General features: G+C 36.9%; 1 non-coding gene across 1 annotated transcript; it reads left to right on the top strand.

Moving 5' to 3' along the window:
• Positions 1 to 19,656: 19,656 nt before the first annotated feature.
• On the top strand, positions 19,657 to 19,763 carry LOC121209033 (small nucleolar RNA R71). The gene has a single exon (XR_005904151.1). It is a non-coding gene; the product is annotated as a small nucleolar RNA R71 (small nucleolar RNA).
• Positions 19,764 to 23,946: the final 4,183 nt, after the last annotated feature.

Below are 23,946 nucleotides of genomic sequence, written 5' to 3'. Positions count from 1 at the left end.
ATACTTCCCTTCAAACTTCTTAGATTTAGATTTATCGACGTGGAAGTTAACCTTGTTCATAATGATGTATCACTTCAATGCTGCGAGAAAACCATCTTTGTTGGTAAACTCCCTGCCCACTTCCAAATCATCTGAATCCAATGATGCACTTCTGTGGTCAGGCCAACTATGTAGTAGTTTTACAAACTCCAACGCATCCTCTTTCGAAAGATCGACAATGTGCATGTGGGTTGGCAGCGAGTACACTGTGAATCGTGGATCTTTTTTTTCTTCTTCTTCATTTTCACCACTATCACCGTTGTAATGACCTAATAATTACGGGTATCGAAAAGTGAATTCTTGAGTTTCTTTATTAAAAATATTTACGAAGTTAGTAGTGTGGTTAATTAGGTTTTGGCTAGGTGAATTAACTTGAATTATGGGTAATTAGGTATAAGGACTAGATTGCATATAAGGTAAAAGTTGAATTATAGAATAGAGAAAAGTTAATGGGCTAATTAAGCAATTAAACCTAAAATTTACAAGTGTGTGGTAAAAATAAATTCCATGTGAGTAAATAATAAACATATATTAAATAATAAATTATATTTGCTTATTATTTAAGTAAATGGTATTATATTACTATATTGTTGTATTATAATATTTATTTAAAATATAAAGTATAAATATAAGAAATAAAAGAAAAAGAAAGAAACATAGGAATGAAACAGAGAAGGAAGAAAAAGAGAAAGAGAAAGGGAGAAATTTAGGGTTTTAAGGTTCAAAGCTCAATTGGTAAATCAATTTAATCAATTTTCTTGAAATTTTTATGTTTTTGAAATCCTAATGTTAAATACTACTTAATTTATGTTGAAATTTTAGAAATTTATTGATTTTTAGATGATGTTCATATTGAATAATTTAAGTATTTGAGATTAAATTGATCGAATTTTAAGTTAGAAATGAAAAAAGGATTGAACTGTAAAATAAAGTATAAGTTTTGAGTAATAGGGGCTACATTGAGAAAATTTTAAAATTAAGGGATTTAAGTGAAATTAAAGAGTTGAAATTAGTTTTAAGTGGAAATTGAATAAAAATATAGAACTAATTGTGAAGATTAAAGTTAGTCCCGATTTAGGGACAAAATTGGAATTTAGGCAAAAGATGAGTAAAAAATTAAATATTCAATGTGAAATTGTATTGTATTGATAATTTTCAATTATTTCAATTCTGTAGCTGACATTGTGCCGGAAACCTCGGCTAAGAAGGGAAAAGAGAAAGTTGACGAGGAGTAGCTCAGAAATTCTGGTTTGTATTTCTATAATCCAAATTTAATAATTAATTGTTGTAATTATTACTTAATATGTATACTAAGTGGATTGAGGTAAGTATTGGATATGATGGTATTGAATAAATTTAATTGATCATATGAGTATATACAATTATTGAATTGAAATGAATATTGATTGAAATTGAAAGATGGTATTGAATAAATTTAATTGATCATATGAGTATATACAATTATTGAATTGAAATGAATATTGATTGAAATTGAAAAGTGAGTTGAAACCCTATTAACTGTATCAGGCTAAGTCGAATATAGATGGCATGCCATAAGATTGGAAGAGTTCAGGGATACTTCGACTTCGAATCGATAAGACACTGGGTGTCACATTATTACTTTGGATAAATTCGATTAGGTACTGGGTACCAATTTACTTCGACAAGGTCGATGAGACATTAAATGTCAACTTGTTACTTCGATTTATCAGATAAGGCACTGGGTCCCAAACTGGTGTGTTTTGGTTGGATCCGTGTATCCGTCTGATTATGAGTCCGTGTATCCGTCCCAAACTGGGTCCCAAGTATTTGTGAATTGAATATGAATGGTCAATATTATTATTCAAGTGATATGTGTAGATATTGTGAAAAGATATCAGGATAGCAATTGATGATAATTGAAGGTTTTATGAATAAATTGATCAATTGATTGATTACTATTAATGTATGTTTAAATGTGAATATTAAATTATTTTATTTTTAAGCATTCGAATTATAGAAATACCATTGAGTTCAAACTCAGCATGTAACAGCTCGATTTTGGGGCTAGTTGGAATTTTGATTTTGGAACCACTAAACTGAGGTCGAGGAAATTATTTTAAATATCATTTTATGTATTGTAGCATGATTAGATAAGTACATGAAAATTTTAGTGAATTAATTTTAGCGATTGCTTGCTTAATTGTGAAAAAAGACTAAATCGCATAAAGAGAAAAAGTCCTATTTTGTTAGATAAGGGTGTCAATTAGCTAAAGAACCTAAATTGGGGGCCTTAAATAGCAATTATACCCTTATAGAATAGGGTGGCCGGCCATAGGGGACAAATTGATGGGAAAGTCAAAATTAGGTGGTGTTTTGGTCACCAATTTTAACTAGTTTTAAATAAAATAAAACAAAAAGGCTTCATTTTTTTATTTCTTCTTCTCCAACCGATTTTCATCTTCTAAAGGGGGGTTTTGAGAGCTCAAAATATCAGCCATTAACATCTCTTACAAGTAAGTCATTTATAAGGTTATTCTTGATGATTTTTGTATTTTTGGACTCCTTGTAACATAAGCTTTCTATGAAAGGGATTATTTTGCAAAATGGTTGAGAGATTAGGGTTTTGCCATGAAATCATATGTGTAGTTTTCTAAAATTTTATGGAAGAATATGAGTATTAGATGTGTAATAAACAACTTTTATGAAGGGATTTTTCATGAAAACCCTAATAGGGACTATTTTGCATAAGTTAGAAATTTGTTGATAAATGTGAGAAATAATGGAAATTTTGGATTGCTTCTAGTATAAAAAGTAATCAGATGGGCTTATAATATGAAGAAATTAGATAAAAATCGATTTTCAAGCATAGGGGTAAAATGGTCATTTTGTGAAAGTCTAGGGGCAAAATAACTATTTTGCCCAATTATGAAATTTCAGGCGTCTAAATTGATATGCTGATGAAATAAATGAATTTTATTAATTTATATCAAGAGAAACGTGATTCAGGTCTTGATCGGGGTAAGAACAAAGTTTACGAGGATTAAGCTTGTCTTCATCATTTTGTATCGAGGTAAGTTCATATGTAAATAATGTGTTATTGAAGCTTACTTTGGTATATTTTAATAATATACCTGTGTAATTAGCTTATTGCTGTTATGTTGTTTCCATGAATGTATAATTGACATGTTATGCGAGCAAATTGCAATGTGAGCAAATGCGATGCTATTCGATTAGATATGAAGCCCCGTTGAACCTTAGACATATCATAGGATAGAAAGGGGCATGTTATGAAAGTTATGTGGTCTGAACTCATGAGTTCAGTCTGAGTTCATAAGATAAATGCTATTGGTAACGTGGGTCTGGGTACTGACTTTTTGTACAGACCCGTGAGTGGCTCAATGAGCAAACGTTACATGATAGCTATAGGGTCCTGGTTCTGACTTGATTATAAGGCCCATGAGTAGCTCAAATGTAAGCAATTCATAATGCGAGGTAGCGCTGATTTCTTAAATGGCATTTAGACGCAAATTCCCCGCATATCCATATGTATCTTGAGAGTTCAATGGGGAACCCGAAGATTTAGTTGGTGAATACTTTGATAAGGTATGTATACCAGACTCATGGTTAGGACCTGAGCAGGGAATGAGGTGTATTAAGTATACATGAATGAAAGGAAGAGTAAGATAGAGACGTTAAGTGATTTATATCTTTTAAGCATGACAAGCTACTTTGGATGAATATGATTTTCTTATAATTACTCTTTATTTGAACATATGTACTTACTAAGCTTCCACACTTACCCTCCTTTCTTTTCTTTCCTTATAGTGCCGCCAAGCTAGCATCAAGGATCTAGTGACATCAAAAGCTTCGATCACACTATCACTCAAGACCTTGGTATAACTAGTTTCATTGTTTTGTTTTCTGGCATATATAGGGACTCGAGTCTTTGTTTAGTGTTTTGTTAGTTAGCCATAATGTGTTGGCTCATATGATGAATATGATACTCATTTTGTATAAAGCCATGGATAATGGTCAATACTCATTTTGATTTATAAATAGAAGATGATATTTTCATGGATGAGTAAATTGCATAAATGAAATGTTATCCATTGTGGTTATTTTGGCTATGTGATGTGCCCTTATGTTAGTATAGAGTGATTTTTGTGCAGGTTACATAAGTAAGGGTGACAAAAAGGCTTGGTAAATAGCCTTACTTTTTCTACACGGTTAGGCACACGGGCGTGTGTCTAGGCCATGTGTGACACGGTCCACCATATGGGCGTGTGATTTGGCCGTGTGTCCCCTACACGTAAGGATTATAAGTCAGTATGTATGGTAGATAGTAAACACACGGGCCTAAACACAGTCGTGTGTTTCATTCGTGTGAAGGGCACGGCCTAGCATACAGGCGTGTGCCTTGGCCGTGTGGCCCTTAAGGATTGCTGACGTTAGAAACAGAATGTCTAGGTTTTTGCACACGGGCTAGGACACGGGCGTGTCATGGCCGTGTGAATGACACGAGCCAGAGACACGAACGTGTTCCAGGCCGTATGAAAACCCCTATAGGTGTGCATTTAGAATTAATTCTGTACGGGTATAGGACATGGGCGTGTCCCTGTACTACTTAGGCTGTTTGAGCCACACGGGCCAATAGCACGACCATGTTGAAATGTCACATAGGCGTGTTGCCCTTCTCACACGGTGTGCCCCTATGTTAAGAGTTATTTTCAGAGCTCTTTAAAGGACTCGGATCATTTTCGAATGGGTTCCAATGGATGTTTTGGGCTTATTAGGCTCTTATTAAGGAGTTTATAAATAAAATTGAAAAAGTTTTAATTTGACCATGTTTTGGTGTTATGAAAACGTTTATATGCATCAGTTTAAGTTAGGTAATGCGTCACATTCCAACCCGACGTGGGGCACCGGTGTGGGGTGTTACATTTAGTGGTATCAGAGCTACAGTTTAGTCAGTTCTCAGACTAACGTAGCGTGTGTACGAGTTTACCTATACACGCCATAAATAAATTGTGATAGTATGGCGATTCTTGACCTTTTAAATTGTGTTTTCATATAGTAATGGATCCAAATTGAACTATGGCGGAAGACGTAGAAAGTAACATGCTAGGCTCCGTCGAAGAGGCTGTGCCATCCGATATCGACCTCCCACGGTTAGTCAGCGAGAAGGAGAAGGGGCTCAAGAGGCCTTTCTCCACATGATGAATGTTCCCGAATGCTCAACCCCCTCCATCCGCACCTATCCCTTAACATGTCCCTGTAGTACCCCAGGGTATGGACCTTGAGAGGTGAAATAAACCTCCAGTGGATAAGATCCGGAAGCATAGAGCTGAGGAGTTCTGTGCTAATAAAGATGATGACCCTAAAAGGGCTGAATTCTGGCTTGAGAATACCATCAGGGTATTCGATGAATTATCTTACACTTCTGAAGAATGCTTGAAGTGTGCCATATCCTTGTTGAGGGAATCTGCTTGCTACTGGTGGAAAACGTTAGTTTCGGTGGTGCCTCAGGAAAGGGTCACATAGGAATTCTTCCAAGAGTAATTTCGGAAGAAATACATCAGTGAAAGATTTATGGATCAAAAGCGTAAGGAATTCCTTGACTTGAAACAAGGCCACATGACGGTCACTGAATATGAAAGAGTTCGTCAGACTTAGTAAGTATGCTCGGGAGTGTGTATCCTCCGAAGCCAAGATGTGTAGAAGGTTTGAAGACGGACTTAGTGAGGACATTAGACTGTCAGTGGGTGTCCTTGAGTTGAAAGAGTTCGTAGTACTCGTTGATCGGGCCTGTAAAGTCGAGGAATTAATCAAGGAAGAAGAAAACCGAAGTTGAAACTAAAAATGTAAGGAAGAGACATGCGGACAAGTCATTTCCATCACAGTTTAAGAAATCCAGAGACGCCTACTCTCATTCTCATGTATTAGCTGGACATTCGTACTGAGATCGTAAGAAACAAGATTCATATTTTAAGTCTCGGGCTACATCAGTAGCTAGCGTGGGCAATGTCAGATCTTCCAAACTAGAATGCAAGCATTATGGTCGAAATCATTTCAGCAAGTGTAGAATGAATGATGGATCCTGTTTTCGATGTGGTTTTCAAGACCAATTTATTAAAGATTGCCCCGAAATGACTGACAAAGAGAAATTTTAGAGTACAAGGCCAAGTGGCACCAATTCTAAAGGAAGACCTCAGAAGAATGTTGGAGTTGGGGCTGGTAACAAGAATGTGACAAGAGACACTACCGTAAGGTCAGAAGCTAGAGCTCCGACTAGAACCTATGCCATACGTGCGCGTGAAGACGCATCCTCTCCTGATGTGATCACCGGTGCATTCTCTCTCTATGATAATATTGTTATTAATTTGATTGACCCTTGTTCTACTCATTTGTATGTGTGCATGAAGTTGGTGACTAGCACGAATATGCCTATTGAGTATACGGAATTTATGATTAAAGTGTCAAACCCATTAGCAAACATGTGATAGTTAATAAAGTATGTAAGAAATGTCTTTTAGTAGTTAAATGTCATTGTTTTCCGACCGATTTGATGCTGTTACCATTCGATGAGTTTGATATTATATTGGGTATGGACTGGTTGACATTCCATGATGCTGTAGTAAATTGTGGACAAAAGGCTATTAAATTAAAATGTGAAAATGGTGAAACCCTTTGCGTTGAATTAGGTGAGCCAGGGAACTTGCCTATGGTGATATCCTCTATGTCTACCCAAAAATGTTTGAGAAAAGGATGTGAAGCTTATTTAGCTTTTGTAATGAATACTAAGGAATTGGAGTTGAAGGTTGAGTCAATACCGGTTGTAAGTGAATATGTGGATGTATTCCCAGAAAAATTTCCTGGGTTACCCCCTAATAGAGAGGTTAAATTTGGTATAAAACTAATGCAATGGACCACACCTATTTCGATTGCTCCATATCAGATGGCCTCAACTGAGCTGAAAGAACTAAAGTCACAGTTGCAAGAATTGACCGACAAGGGTTTCCTGAGACCAAGCTTTTCATCGTGGGGTGCTCCGGTGTTATTTGTGAAAAAGTAAGATGGATCTATGAGGTTGTGCATAGATTACTGGTAGTTAAATAAGAGGACGATCAAGAACAAATACCCATTATCGTGAATTGGCTACTTGTTTGACCAACTAAAGGGAGCAGCATGGTTTTCTACGATAGACTTGAGATCTGGCTACTATCAACTGCGAGTTAAAGAAGCAGATGTGCCTAAAACCGCTTTTAGGATGCGATATGGCCACTATGAGTTTCTCGTCATGCCTTTCGGCTTAACAAATGCTCCTGCTGTGTTTATGGATTTAATGAATAGAGTATTTCAGCCATATCTAGATAAGTTTGTAGTTGTATTCATCGATGACATCCTGATATACTCTAGAGATAGGGTAGAACATGCCAAACACTTGAGAACCATTTTGCAGACTCTGAGGGACAATTAGTTGTATGCCAAATTTAGTAAAAGTAAGTTTTGGCTTAGAGAAGTTGGCTTTTTGGGCCATATTTTTTCAAGTGATGGTATTAGGGTTGATCCTAGCAAAGTTTCTGCTATTGTTGAATGGAAACCAACAAAGAATGTGACTGAAGTTAGAAGCTTTTTAAGGTTGGCCTATTTTTACAGGCAATTTGTAAAGGGCTTCTCTATGATTGTGACTCATATGACAAGGTTTCTTCAAAAAGGAGTTAAGTTTGAATGGTCAGATAAGTGTCAGTAGAGTTTCAAGAAGTTGAAGATGTTGTTGACTGAGGCTCCTGTACTAGAACAACCCGAATCAAGAAAAGAGTTCATGATTTATAGCCGTGCTTCTTTGAATGGGTTGGGATGTGTACTTATTCAAGAGGGAAAATTTGCGGCTTATGCCTCGAGACAATTGAAACCTCATAGAAGAACTATCTGACACACGACCTAGAGTTGGCCGCCATAGTATTTACTTTGAAGATCTGGCAACATTATTTGTTCAGAGAGATATGCCATGTATACTTCGATCATAAAAATATTAAGTACTTGATAACCCAAAAGAATTTAAATCTGAGGCAACGTAGATGGTTGGTACTATTAAAAGACTATGAGTTGATTATAGATTACCATCCAGGAAAAGCGAACATGGTCGTCGATGCATTAAGTAGAAAATCATTGTTTGCTTTGAGAGCAATGAATGCCCGATCTACCTTGTCAAAGGATGGCTCGGTTCTAGCAGAGCTAAAAACTAGACTGATGTTTCTTCAAGAATTTTTGGAGGCTCAGAAGATTGATAGCGAATTACTATCCAAGAAAACCCTGTGCGAATTGGATGTTGAATCAAATTTTTGGATCAGTTCTGACGATTACTTGAGATTCCGGGATAGGATTTGTGTTCCTAAGGACACCGAATTGACTCGGAAGATATTAGATGAGGCACATAGTGGTTGTTTTCCAGTACACCCCAGGAGTACGAAAATGTATAATGATTTGAAGAAAATGTATTGGTGGCCGGGAATGAAAAAAGACATTTCAAAGTTCGTTTCCAAGTGTCTTGTGTGTTAGCAAGTGAAGGCTGAACACCAAGTACCTTCGGGTCTACTTCAGCCTATCATGGTCCCTAAGTGGAAGTGGGATCGTATTACTATGGATTTCATGACGGGTTTGCCGGTAAACACAAAGAAAAAAGATGTTGTTTGGGTTATTGTGGATAGGCTAACAAATTCGGCACATTTTATACCAATACGTATCGACTACTCCCTTGAGACATTGGCTGACTTGTACATTTTTAAAATTGTGAAACTACACAAGGTTCCCTTGTCGATTATTTCGGATAGGGACTCGAGATTTACCTCGAGGTTTTGAAAAAAGTTACAAGAGGCATTGGGAACAAAGTTGAGTTTTAGCATGACATTTCACCCACAAACCGATGGTCAGTCGGAAAGAGTGATTCAGATTTTAGAAGACATATTGCGATGTTGTGTTCTCGAATTTCAAGCTAGTTCGGAAAGGTACTTACCATTGGTTGAATTCGCCTACAATAATAGCTATCAGCCGAGTTTGAAGATGACGCCTTATGAGGCTTTATATGGACGAAAGTGTCGAATGCCCTTATATTGGACTGAGCTCAGAGAGAGTCAGATTGACGGGGTCGATCTAGTCAATGAGACTAAAGAGAAAGTTAAAGTGATTCGCGTCTATTTGAAGGCCGTCTCAGATAGGCAGAAATCCTATGCAGATTTGAAATGGAAAGAAATCGAATTTCAAGTTGGCAATTGAGTGTTTTTGAAAGTATCCCCATGGAGAAAAGTTCTCAGATTTAGTAGAAGAGGTAAGTTGAGTCCTCGTTTCATAGGACCCTATGAGGTTACTGAGAGAGTAGGACCAGTTGCCTATCAATTGGCCTTGCCATCAGAATTGGAAAATATTCATGACGTGTTTCATGTGTCCATGCTACATCGATATAGATCAGACCCTTCGCATGTGATTGTACCAACAGAGGTTGAGATTCATCCGAATATGTCTTTTGGTGAGGAACCTGTTAGGATCCTAGCCTGAGAGGTTAAGCAACTGAGAAATAAGAGTGTTCCCCTTGTGAAAGTATTATGGTAGTGACATGGGGTTGAAGAGGCCACATGGGAGCCCGAAGAGATCATGAAAAGCCAATACCCAAACCTTTTTATTGGTAAGATTTTCGAGGGCGAAAATCCCTAATGAGGGAGAATTGTAACAGCTTGATTTTAGGGCTAGTCAGAATAGTGATTTTGGAACCACTAAACCAAAGTTGAGGAAATTATTTTAAATACCAATTTATGTATTGTAGCATGATTAGATAAGTACATGAAAATTTTGGTGAATTAATTTTAGCGAATGTTTACTTAATTGTGAAAAAGGACTAAATCGCATGAAGAGAAAAAGTCCTATTTTGTTAGATAAGGGTGTCAATTAGCTAAAGAACCTAAATTAGGGGCCTTAAAGAGCAATTAGACCCTTAGAGAATATGGTGGCCGGCCATAGGGGACAAATTGATGGGCAAGTCAAAATTTGGTGGTGTTTTGGTCGCCAATTTTGACTAGTTTTAAATAAAATAAAACAAAAAGGCTTCATCTTTTTATTTCTTCTTCTCCAATCGATTTTTATCTTCTAAAGAGGGGTTTTGAGAGCTCAAAATATCAGCAATTAACATCTCTTACAAGTAAGTCATTTATAAGGTTATTCTTGATGATTTTTGTATTTTTGGACTCCTTGTAACATAAGCTTTCTATGAAGGGGATTATTTTGCAAAATGGTTGAGGGTTTCACCATGAAATCATATGTGTATTTTTCTAAAATTTTATGGAAGAATATGAGTATTAGATGTGTAATAAACAACTTTTATGAAGGGATTTTTCATGAAAACCCTAATAGGGACTATTTTGCATAAGTTAGAAATTTGTTGATAAATGTGAGAAATAATGGAAATTTTGGATTGCTTCTAGTATAAAAAGTAATCAGATGGGCTTATAATATGAAGAAATTAGATAAAAATCGATTTTCAAGCATAGGGGTAAAATGGTCATTTTGTGAAAGTCTAGGGGCAAAATAACTATTTTGCCCAATTATGAAATTTCAGGCGTCTAAATTGATATGCTGATGAAATAAATGAATTTTATTAATTTATATCAAGAGAAACGTGATTCAGGTCTTGATCGGGGTAAGAACAAAGTTTACGAGGATTAAGCTTGTCTTCATCATTTTGTATCGAGGTAAGTTCATATGTAAATAATGTGTTATTAAAGCTTACTTTGGTATATTTTAATAATATACCTGTGTAATTAGCTTATTGCTGTTATGTTGTTTCCATGAATGTATAAATGACATGTTATGCGAGCAAATTGCAATGTGAGCAAATGCGATGCTATTCGATTAGATATGAAGCCCCGTTGAACCTTAGACATATCATAGGATAGAAAGGGGCATGTTATGAAAGTTATGTGGTCTGAACTCATGAGTTCAGTCTGAGTTCATAAGATAAATGCTATTGGTAACGTGGGTCCGGGTACTGACTTTTTGTACAGACCCGTGAGTGGCTCAATGAGCAAACGTTACATGATAGCTATAGGGTCCTGGTTCTGACTTGATTATAAGGCCCATGAGTAGCTCAAATGTAAGCAATTCATAATGCGAGGTAGCGCTGATTTCTTAAATGGCATTTAGACGCAAATTCCCCGCATATCCATATGTATCTTGAGAGTTCAATGGGGAACCCGAAGATTTAGTTGGTGAATACTTTGATAAGGTATGTATACCAGACTCATGGTTAGGACCTGAGCAGGGAATGAGGTGTATTAAGTATACATGAATGAAAGGAAGAGTAAGATAGAGACGTTAAGTGATTTATATCTTTTAAGCATGACAAGCTACTTTGGATGAATATGATTTTCTTATAATTACTCTTTATTTGAACATATGTACTTACTAAGCTGCCATACTTACCCTCCTTTCTTTTCTTTCCTTATAGTGCCGCCAAGCTAGCATCAAGGATCTAGTGACATCAAAAGCTTCGATCACACTATCACTCAAGACCTTGGTATAACTAGTTTCATTGTTTTACTTTCTAGCATATATAGGGACTCGAGTCTTTGTTTAGTGTTTTGTTAGTTAGCCATAATGTGTTGGCTCATATGATGAATACGATACTCATTTTGTATAAAGCCATGGATAATGGTCAATACTCATTTTGATTTATAAATAGAAGATGATATTTTCATGGATGAGTAAATTGCATAAATGAAATGTTATCCATTGTGGTTATTTTGGCTATGTGTTGTTCCCTTATATTAGTATAGAGTGATTTTTATGCAGGTTACATAAGTAAGGGTGATAGAAAAGGCTTGGTAAATAGCCTTACTTTGTCCACACGGGTAGGCATACAGGCGTGTGTCTAGGCCGTGTGTGACACACTGTCCACCACATGGGTATGTGATTTGGCCGTATGTCCCCTGCACGTAAGAATTATAAGTTAGTATGTATGGTAGTAAACACACAGGCAGAGACACGACCGTGTGTTTCAGCCGTGTGAAGGGCACAGCTTAGAACACGGGCGTGTGCCTTGGCCGTGTCGCCCTTAAGGATTGTTGACGTCAGAAACAGAATGTCCAAGATTTTGTACATGGGCTAGGACACTGAAGGACACGGGCCAAAGACACAGGCTGTGTGAAAACCCCTGTAGGTGTAAATTTAGAATTTATTCCACATGGGTATAGGACACAGGCATGTCCCTGTATTGCTTAGGCCTTGTGAGCCACACGGACCAATTGCATGACCATGTTGAAATGTCACACGGGCGTGTTGCCCCTCCCTTACGGACGTGTGCCCCTGTGTTAAGAGTTATTTTTAGAGTTCTTTAAAGGACTCGGATTGTTTTCGAATGGGTTCCAATGGATGTTTTGGGCTTAGTAGGCTCTTACTAAGGAGTTTATAAAGAAAATTGAAAAAGTTTTAATTTGACCATGTTTTGGTGATATGAAAATGTTTATATGCATAAGTTTAAGTTAGGTAATGCCTCATATGTCAACCCGGCATAGGGCACGGTTGTGGGGTGTTACACAGTGTACGGTTTGTTTTTTACGCGCAGGTTAGGTGTTAAAGTTGATTGTCGATTCAGCATCCATCTAAGATCCTGAACTCAAGCATGGTAAATTATGTTTCTTTTTGGTAATGGCATGTAACTTGGAATGTCTATGTTTTTCATTTTGAAAAGTGAATGTAAAAGATGTTATAAGGTGTTATTGGTTACTTATATATAAGTTTATGTGTTATGTTGAGGTTATAAAATGGAATATTTTGGTATGAAATTAGATTTTTCTTGAATGAAGTTAATTGGATTGATTTGGATAGTAAATGTGAAGTACCTATAAGGGTACATTGGTTAGGTCATTGGATTCGTTGTTTTGGCATGTTTTAGATGTATTTGAATGTGTTTTGGATTGGTTGAATAAATGGTTTTTGAGTTGCTTGGTGTTCAAGATTGCAGGTTCGGTAAAATTGATTTTTAAGGCTCATTTTGAGTCCACACGACCAAGCACACGGGCATGTGACTGTATCATGTGAGACACACGACTAACACATTGGCGTGTGATTTGGCTGTGTGTCCTCTGCAACTTTAAAATTTTAAAACAGAATGCTCAGGCAATTTCACACAGGAAAAGACACAGGCGTTTGTCTCAGTCGTGTAAGGCATACAGCCTAGCACACAGGTGTGTGGCTGGCCGTGTGACCTAAGTCAGGGAGTTATATTGGGTTGAACACGGCCTGAAACACAGGCATGTCTAATGGCACACAGGTGTGTCCCTTGGTCACACGGGCGTGTGACCCCTGCACCTAGGAAAAATTTTAAAATTTCATGAAAATTTTTTGAAGTATACAATTAAGTCCTGATTTGTTTCTAACATGTGTTTTAGGCCTCGAGGGCTTATAAAAGGGACTATATGATTGAATTATGTTATTTATAAGTGAATATTTATGTATTATTCGTATTTGATCTAAAAAGTTTGGTAATACTCTGTAACCCTGTTCTAGCGACGGATAAGGGTTAGGGGGTGTTTCATTTAGTAGTATTAGAGTTTTGCTGGTTTAGCCGATTCTCGGACTAAATCGAGCTCAGAACTGAGTCTAGATGTACATGCCATAATTGAGTCGAATTGAGTCAGGATTTGGATGTTGATATATGTATTTGATCGCGTGATTTCGTGATAGGTTTTAAATATTTATAATTACTCTTCTTGATCTAACTATTATCGCGATGTAGGCAAGTGTACCTATCGAACAGTAGTATAGTTTTAGCAAGACCGAATTGTCTAACCCAAAGGAACTAAAAGTACTAGTAATGACTGTCTTTTTATTATCTAGCCTAAGATTAAAGAGGTTTTTGTTTTAACTAACTAATTATCTAAACTAAGAACGCACAGAGAATGGAATTGGGGAATTGCTTTTGGAAAAATTGATTGAATGAATACAATGCCTAAGGAAAAATCCACCTAGACTGTACTTGTTATTCTGGCTCCAAATCTGACGATTTATTCATTTAACTTGCTCCGTAGAGATCCCTAAGTTATGTTATTATCCCTATTCAAGACTAATAACGTCTAATCCATAGATTGAATAATCGAGAATTTTCTATAATTAACACTCTAGGGTTGCATTAATCGAGACTTTTCTATAATTAACACTCTAGGGTTGCATTAACTCGATTTATGGATCCCCTTATTAGGTTTCACCCTAATCCGGCAAAATCTTGTCACCCTATGTCTAGGCACGCAATCAGCTCCACTTAATTATGACAAATGTACTCTTAAACAGGGTCTATTCCTCCTCTGAATAAGAGCTTATCTTTAATCGGTATCCTAGGATATCAAAACAAGAATTAAGAACACATAATTAAGAACAAGTCAAGTATTTATCATACAATTCAGAAAATAATAACGAGATTCATCTTAGGTTTCATTCCCCTTAGGTATTTAGGGGATTTAGTTTATAACTAAATAAGAAAACATCTCAGAATAATAAAAAATATAAAACACAAAGAAAATCCAAAACTCCTGAAGGGGAATTGAGGAGAGATCTTTAGTTTTGATGATGAATCTGGCCTCTAAGATGAATCAATCAGCTTTCTTGGAGTAATTCCTTACCCCCTACTCCGTCCTCCCTTTTCTTCCTTCTCTAGGATGTATTTATAGGCTTTGGAATGCCTAAAAGCCCTCAAAATTAGCCTTTTCCGAAGTGGACTCAACTTGGGCTCGGCAGGGACACGCCCATGTGCGATTACTTTAGGTCGTGCTTGAGCCTGCCAAATTGACATGGCCGTGTGGTCTGCCCGTGTGAGGAGGCCCAGGCCGTGTTGATTTCGTACTTTGGCTTATTTTCTCAGTTTTTGGCCCGTTTCTCGTTCCTTTCGCTCTCCTATGCTCTCTTAAGTGTAAAACATGAAATTAAAGCATTAGGAGCATCGAATTCACCAATTCTAATGGAAAATTATCCATAAAATGCATTAAACATGGGGTAAAAATATGTATAACTTACGGTTTGTCAAATACCCCTACACTTAAGCATTTGCTTGCCCTCAAGCAAAATTCTCAACTCATAATCAAAATAAATTCTTCTCAACTTATAATTTCTATCGATAATATCTCAGAATAATCCATAGGTAATCATACATTGAGAATTCAACTAAAAGAACATAAAAGTTTCAAACATTGCAAGTTGAGTATTTAATCATGCAAACATAGGTGTCTCTCATCATTTAAGTAATTACCTTTGATTCAGAATATCACAGAGTTTCACATCCTCACTACAGATTCACTCAAATCACTCGAGGTGTTTAAGGACAATAAATGAAGCACTCAATAGTCAATAATGAAAAGTCATTACTGTAGGCTTTCATGAAAATCAAATCTCCACCACTATAATTTAAGATGATACATCAATCAAAAAGGTCTTTAAAGGGTTGTAATGAGGTTTGGTTAGGGGGTGTGGTCACAAGCTGGAAGAAAGGGTTAGAATCGAGATTGAATTGAAAAATTACCTAACTAGAAAAAGAGTTAATCATCACTTGCGTACAACAGAGCTTTCTCTCAGACTAAGGAATTTAACTTCTGAAGCTTACAAACAGAAGATCACTACTAATATGTATACATGTTTTGTTTTGAACAAATTAAATTACAGAGTAGTCTAAAACATAGCTAAGAAACTATTTCAATTCAAATCTCGACAAAAATGGGGCTTAAATTAATTTAGGGGATTTCAATAATAATGGGTTAAAGGTTAATATTAAGGGTAATACAAGAATGGCTTGTTAGGATCAAGGGGGGTTCACTAGGGGTTAATTGTGGAGGTAGGCTTTTCATGGCATGAGTGGGTTAGTCCTAAGTGCCTTAATCACTTTGACATATCAAATCAAATGGTGTGGTCTTAACATGGATAATCAAGCAAGTTCTAGAATAACAGTTCACTAATGACGCACTCAAAGCAATAATCAAAGTGAGCATGAAAGAATTAATAGATGCTCAAAAGGCTAAAAAATCTCACAAAAATTATAGCTTTTTGATGTTTAAAACTTGTGAATCCCAACTCAAAGTAATTCCTAAATTTTTGGGAAACAACCTAAAATTTTAAATTCTTAAAAATCAACTTATCATGCTTGATTCTCTAATATCTTAAAGTTTAAGCAATCAATGTAGAAATGCCTATGTTTTAATTCAAGATATATCAATCAAAATTTATCCTAAATATGATATGAGAGCTTTTCAAGAGAACAAGGCAGTTGTTTAGGGATTTTTCTGATAATGAAATAAATACCCCCTACACTTAGGATGTACATTGCCCTCAATGTACAAAGATAAGATATTAAAGTATAAAAATAAGATAGGGAGAGAAGTGAAACTTCCTGTATGATGAATTCCTCGAACTGGAGTTCTGGAGACTAATCGGTTCGAGAGTGGAGGAGGATACTCCGGCGGCCATAGAGGTTCATTACACCATAGGTCCTGCGCCAAAAGGATATTATCTCCAGTGGTAGCTATGGTCATGGGCGAGCAGGACATGATAGTCGTGGAGAACCTTTCCCTGTGGATTTTTAGTTCCTATGTGATGATGAGCTTAAGAGCTCTATGTCCTGCTCCCCACGACCATAGCTACCACTAGAGATAATATCCTTTTGGCACAGGACTTATAGTGTAATGAACCTTTCCTGGTGGATTTTTAGTTCCTATGTGATGATGAGCTTAAGAGCTCTATATAACTGTGATAAAATCAGGAACTTTTTAGGGGATATTAGGAAGAATAATTACTCAAAAAGAAATAACCGAAATTAATAATTAAAAATAGAATTTCTAAAATCTAATAAAAATAAAAAGTAGTTTTAATAAAAATTAAAAACATAAAATAACAAATAAATGCTTTTAAACATCTTCATCGCTGAATGGTTCGCGAGGTGGGACTGGCGATGAGATGTGGCGGCATACGGGCGTGGCAGGGAGGCTGTGTGGAGTTGCAGCGGCTAGGGTTAGGGTTTCTGAATGGGGAAGAAAGTGAATAGTGTAGGGTATTCATAGATTTTAGGCCACACGACCAGGGCACACGCCCGTGTTCCATAATTTCAGCCCGTGTGATTCGCGAATTTCAAATTTGGGCGCATCTGACACTTAGTCTACGCCCATGTTCCTTAGTCGTGTAGGTGCACACGGCCGTATCTGGCGTTGTTCACTTCTTTCACGCCCGTGTGGGAAATCTCTACGCCCGTGTGGGAAATCCCTACGCCCGTGTCAATCTAACAGGTTCGTCCACGGGTGTCCCATGCTAGTTTCTCAGTTCCAACCACGAGTCTTCCACACGGGCATGTAGCACGCTCGTGTTGTTTTGGCAGGCTCGACCACGGCCATGTCGCACGGCCATGGCATTTTATCGTAGCCCGTGTTTAGGGAAATCCTTGCCCTGTATTCACACGGCTATAAGCACGTCCGTGTGCTTGGCCGTGTCTCAGTGGAAATTCTGTATTCGAGAGCTTTTTCAGTAAGTTAGATGTTGAAAACTAAATTTTTAAAGAAGTTAATATAGTTAGTGCTCGGGTTGCCTCCCGAGAAGCACTTATTTATAGTCTAAGCTTGACTTACCTCTCTGTTGAATAATCATGGTGGTTTGAGGAGTTTATACTCCTCATTCCTATCATCAATCTCATAAAAATAAGGTTTTAAATGGGTGTTGTTTACCTTAAAAGTGCCGAACTTGGGGTGCCTTACCTCGACCGTACCGAATGGAAAGATACTAAGTACCGTAAGAAGGATTTTTTCATTCGGTGTGGTAGTGACAATGTGGGGATCTACAGCATCTAATAAGACTCTATCTCCAATCTTAAGTTGATTTGAAAAGGTATTGAGTTCGTTCTGTCGTAGATTCGGTTTGTCGGGTGTTCTTGGTTTATGCGTCCGCCATTCATCGAGTTCCTCGATTTGTAATCTTCGATCTTGATGAACAGGTCCTTTACTATTGCTTGAGAATGACTCGTGTGCTTCTTTCAAACTCATTTCCTGTAAAGTAGGTTGTACCATATTGTCAGTTCTAGGAGAATGGGTTAAACGATCACCTTTAATTCCTGATGTGTTGCCAGAATTGCGACCTTGAAGGGTGATTGTTTCGTCTCCCATACGAAGTGTGAGTTCACCTGTGCCAACATCAATAATCGTTTTAGCAGTTCCTAAAAAGGGCCTTCCCAGAATTAAATGAGTGTTGCTATCCTTCTCTATATCTAGAACAATAAAGTCAACGGGAAATATAAATTTATCGATTTTAACTAGTACATCTTCAATAATACCCTTAGGGAACCTTATACTTTTATCTGCTAATTGAATGCTTATCCTAGTTTGTTTGGGTTTCCCGAGACCTAATTGCTTAAACATTTTGTAGGGCATGATGTTAATACTAGCCCCTAAATTAGCTAATGCATTATTAACATCTAAACTACCAATTAAGCAAGGAATTGTAAAACTCCCTGGATCTTTTAGTTTGTTCGATAGTCTATTTTGGAGAATAGCTGAGCAAACTGCTTTTAGCTCCACGTGCGACGCCTCGTCCAACTTCCACTTATTTGCTAAAATTTCCTTTAAAAATTTCATTACGTTTGGCATTTACGATAGGGCTTCAATAAACGGTAAGTTAATATGTAATTTTTTGAAGAGTTTAAGGAATTTACCAAATTGTTCATCTGAGCGGTCTTTCCTTATCGCGTTGGGGTATGACACACGAGGTTTATATTCGACATTCACCGTTTTGTTTTTATTGTTATCTACCTTACCTTGACCTTTGCTTACCACAGTTTCTTGCCTCGGTTCTGGTTCAGGCTCAATAACTCATTCTTCATCTTGAATATTAATTGCGTTGAGTTGTTCCCTTGGGTTGGGTTCAGTATTACTTGGCAAGCTACCTTGTGGTCGTTCAAAAATTAGTTTGGAAAGCTGGCCTATCTGAGTTTCGAGCCCTTGGATTGACTCTTGTTGATTTTTAAGTGCTATCTCGGTGTTCTGGAAATGAGTTTCTGACACTGAAATAAACTTTAAGATCATCTCTTCAAGGTTCGGCTTCTTTTCCTATTGGTAGGGTGGTTGTTGGTAGCCTAGAGGTGGTTGTGGTCTTTGATTTCCTTGACTGCTCCACGAGAAATTGGGGTGGTTCCTCCAACCTGCATTGTAAGTGTTACTATATGGATTGTTTTGAGGTCGAGGATTATTACCTATGTAGTTTAATTACTCGTTATCCATGTTGTGGCCATAAGGTTGGTATTCCGAATGGCTTGTTCCACCTCCACTTGCTTCGCACTGTATTACTGGGTGAACCTATGAAGAACTAAGAAAACCATCAATATTTTTATTTAAGAGTTCTACCTGATTAGAGAGCATGGTGACCGAATCAACGTTATAAACGCCGACTGTTTTCGTTGGCTTTGTCCTTATGACTTGCCACTGATAGTTATTCAGTGACATCTCTTCTATAAACTCATCAGCATCTTCAGGTGTTTTATTATTTATGGTTCTACCAGCAGCTGCGTCAACCATTTGTCAAGTCAAAGGATTCAAGCCATTATGGAACATTTGAACCTGTAGCCAAATCGGTAACCCATGGTGAGGGCACCTTCTCAAAAGGCCCTTGTATCTCTCCCATGCATCGTAGAGTGTTTCTAAATCCATCTGCACAAAAGAAGAGATATCATTACGTAATTTAGCCGTTTTAGCAGGCGGAAAATATTTTAGTCAAAATTTTTAAGTCATTTGTTCCCAAGTAGTAATTGACCCTCGTGGTAACGAGTTCAACCACTGTTTAGCTTTGTTCCTCAATGAAAAAGGGAATAACCGAATACGAATGGCATCATCAGAGACACCATTAATTTTAAATGTATCACATAGTTCTAAGAAGTTGGCTAAATGAGCGTTGGGATCCTTATCCTGCAAACCATCAAACTGAACAAATTGCTGTATCATTTGAATAGTGTTAGGTTTTAATTCAAAAGTATTTACAGCTACAGCAGGTCTAACTATGCTCGATTCAGTTCCTGTTAAAGAAGGTTTAGCATAATCATACATAGTGCGTGGAGCAAGATTTTGATTAACCGCAATTCTAGGAGGTAGATGGTTGCCTTAGTTTTCAGCCATCTCTTCTATTGGGGGTTGAGTATCGTCTTCTTGCTCATTCTCTGTGTATCTTAAGCTTCGCCTTATTTCTCTTTAATTTCTACGAACTGTATGATCAATTTCTTCATCAAAAAGTATTGGTCCTGACGGATTTCTTCTAGTCATAAACTATAAAAAGCTGCCAAGAGAAGGAAAATGTAAATTAATAAATAATAATAATAAATTAAAGTGCACGAAAAATAAATGGCTAAAGTAATAAAAATTGAGTGTTCTTAATATTTCACTTCCCCGGCAATGGCGCCAAAAACTCGATCACATGATTTCGTGATAGGTTTCAAATATTTATAATTGCTCGTTCTTGAACTAACTATTATCGCGATGTAGGCAAGTGTACCTATCGAACAGTAGTATAGTTTTAGCAAGACCGGATTGTCTAATCCAAAGAAACTAAAAAGTACTAGTAATGGCTGTCTTTTTATTATCTAGCCTAAGAATAAAGAGGTTTTTGTTTTAACTAACTAATTATCTAAACTAAGAATGCACAAAGAATGGAATTGGGGAATTGATTTTGGAAAAATCGATTGAATGAAGACAATACCTAAGGAAAAATCTACCTAGACTGTACTTGTTATTCTGGCTCCGAATCGGACGATTTATTCATTTAAATTGTTCCGTAGAGATCCCTAAGTTATGTTATTATCCCTATTCAAGACTAATAACGTCTAATCCCTAGATTGAATAATCGAGACTTTTCTCTAATTAACACTGTAGGGTTGCATTAACTCGATCTATGGATCCCCTTATTAGGTTTCACCCTAATCCGGCAAAATCTTGTCACCCTATGTATAGGCGCGCAATCAACTTCGCTTAATTATGACAAATGTACTCTTAAACAGGGTCTATTCCTCCTTTGAATAAGACCTTATCTTGAATTGGTATCCTGGGACATCAAAACAAGAATGAAGAACACATAATTAAGAACAAGTCAAATATTTATCATACAATTCAGAAAATAATAACGAGATTCGTCTGAGGTTTCATTCCCCTTAGGTATTTAGGGGATTTAGTTCATAACTAAATAAGAAAACATCTCAGAATAATAAAAATACAAAACATAAAGAAAACCCAAAACTCCAGAAGGGAAATTGAGGAGAGATCTTTAGTCTTGATTATGAATTCGGCCTCTGAGATGAATTAATTGGCTTTCTTGGAGTAATTCCTTACCCCCTACTCCGTCTTACCTTTTCTTCCTTCTCTAGGATGTATTTATAGGCTTTGGAATCCCTAAAAGCCCTCAAAATTAACCTTTTCTGAATTGGACTCAACTTGGGCTTGGTAGGGACACACCCATGTGACACGCTCGTGTGCGATTACTTCAGGCCATGCTTGAGCCTGCCAAATTGACACGGACATGTGATCTACCCGTGTGAGGAGGTCCAGGCCGTGTTGATTTCGTACTTTGGCCCATTTTCTCTGTTTTTGGCCCGTTTCTCATTCCTTTTGCTCTCCTATGCTCTCCTAAATGTAAAACATGAAATTAAAGCATTAGGAACATCGAATTCACCAATTCTAATGGAAAAATCATCCATAAAATACGTTAAACATGGGGTAAAAATATGTTTAAATTATGGTTTATCAGTATTTGTTTTTATTTTATAGTTAAAGATATCAGATGAATATATTGATGATACTGATCAAGAAATGTATACTGGAGATGATGAATCCTGTGAATTAGATGAAACCGAGTTGGCAACACCGAGTGTTAACCCAGTAGGTAATCAACCTCCTAATATTGAACGAGGTAATGTTAGAGAAAGGGATGATTCACAATTACTTAGAGCTATAGCTGATGCGCTTCAACGGGTAGTAGGAACTACATCTGCTACGACATCTACCCCTACTATCCGTTGAGCTCCAATTAAAGCATTACGTAAATATGGTGCAACTGAATTTCTAGGTTTAAAAGGAGCTGATCCTTCTACAGCTAAAAACTAGATTGAAGCTACAAAAAGAATTCTGCAGCAACTTGAGTGTATCCCGTGAGAAAGTTTATTATGTGCTATTTCTCTACTACAAGGGGAAGCATATGTTTGGTGGGAGTTAGTAACATGACATGTACCCGCAGAACATGTAAATTGGGATTTCTGTCAAAGAGAATTTCAGAAAAAACATGTGGGTGAGTTGTATATAAAAGATCAAAAACAAGAGTTTTTGATGTTAAAACAAGGTGAGATGTCAGTAGTTGACTATGAACGGGAATTCTCATGACTCAGTAAAAATGCAGTTGAATTTGTGCCTATAGAAGCTGACAATTGCAAGCGATTTTAACGTGATCTATGTGATGAACTACGGGTGCAATTGGTATCGTACAGAATCCCTGAATTTGCAGATTTTGTTGAAAGGGAAAAACGGTTGAACAAGTACAGGGTCTTGATAAAAAGGCTAAAAATACTCGTCCATTTGGAAAACGTTCTAGAGCTGCTAGTTCAAACCTGCAACCCAAAAGATCAAAAGAATCTCATGGCAGTTGGAGGTCGAGCTTTAAATTAGACAGAGGTAATAGAAACCATGAAAGACAGTTGACAGTCTCCACTAATAGTATAAAAGGCCCATATTAGGATACTGAAATTTCAAATTGTGAACATTGTGGAAAAAATCATCGGGGTGAGTGTTGGAGATTGACTCGAGGCTGTTTCTATTGTGAGTCTACAGAGCATTTTGTTAGAGATTGCCCAAAAATGAGAATGTTACACCTTTTACTTCTCAGAGATCTGTGTCTACTTCTAGAGGTCATGGATCAGGTCGAAGTAGTTCGTTTTCCAAGGGTGGTGCTAGAAAAGGAAGTGATGTTGCTACTCAACAATTAGAAGCCAGAGTACCTACTGAGCATATGTTGTACGAATTCGTGAAGAGGGTGATACAAATGATGTGGTGATAGGTATATTTTTATTGCATTCGAAACCTGTTTATGCTTTAATAGATCCAGGATCTTCACATTCATATATTAATACTAAATTGGTTGAGTAGAGAAGTTTAAAATATGAGACATCTAGAGTATCAATAGCAGTGTCAAGTTCATTGGGGCAAACTATGCTAGTGAATTAGGTGTGTAGGAGGTGTCCTCTAATGATACAAAACATAATCTTCCCTGTTGATTTGTTGATAATGCCATTTGGCGATTTTGATATAATTTTGAGAATGGATTGGCTTTCAAAGTACGGGGTGATTTTAAATTATTATAAAAAGAAGTTTATTGTTCAGTGTGAAAATAGAGATAAGATTAAGGTGAATGGTATTAAAACCAGTGGGTCAACTTTTATTATTTTAGCAATTCAGGCAAATAAACTTCTTCATTATGGTTGTGCAGCTTTTCTGGCTTAAGTTATTAATTCAGATTCTATTGAAAGTCAATGCAGTAAAATTCTAACTGTTTGTAAATTTCCTGATGTATTTGCTAAAGAATACTGAGATTACCACCAGATCAGGAGGTTGAATTTGTAATTGAAGTATATCCTGGTACAGCTCCGGTGTCGGTACCCCATATCATATGTCACCTACAGAGTTGAAAGAATTAAAGGTGCAATTGTAGGATTTATTGGACTGTGGTTTAATACGTCCTAGTATTTCACCTTGGGGAGCTCCAGTACTTTTTGTTAGAAAGAAGGATGGTTCAATGTGACTTCGTATTGATTATCGACAACTAAATAAGGTGACGATTAAAAATTGATACCATCTGCCTCGTGTTGATGATTTATTTAATCAATTAAAGGGAGCT

The sequence above is a fragment of the Gossypium hirsutum genome, chromosome A10 (assembly GCF_007990345.1).
Source record: "Gossypium hirsutum isolate 1008001.06 chromosome A10, Gossypium_hirsutum_v2.1, whole genome shotgun sequence".
Classification (NCBI taxonomy): Eukaryota; Viridiplantae; Streptophyta; class Magnoliopsida; order Malvales; family Malvaceae; genus Gossypium; species Gossypium hirsutum.
Note: the sequence above shows the minus strand (reverse complement) of the source record. Positions and strands in the feature narration are given on the sequence as shown.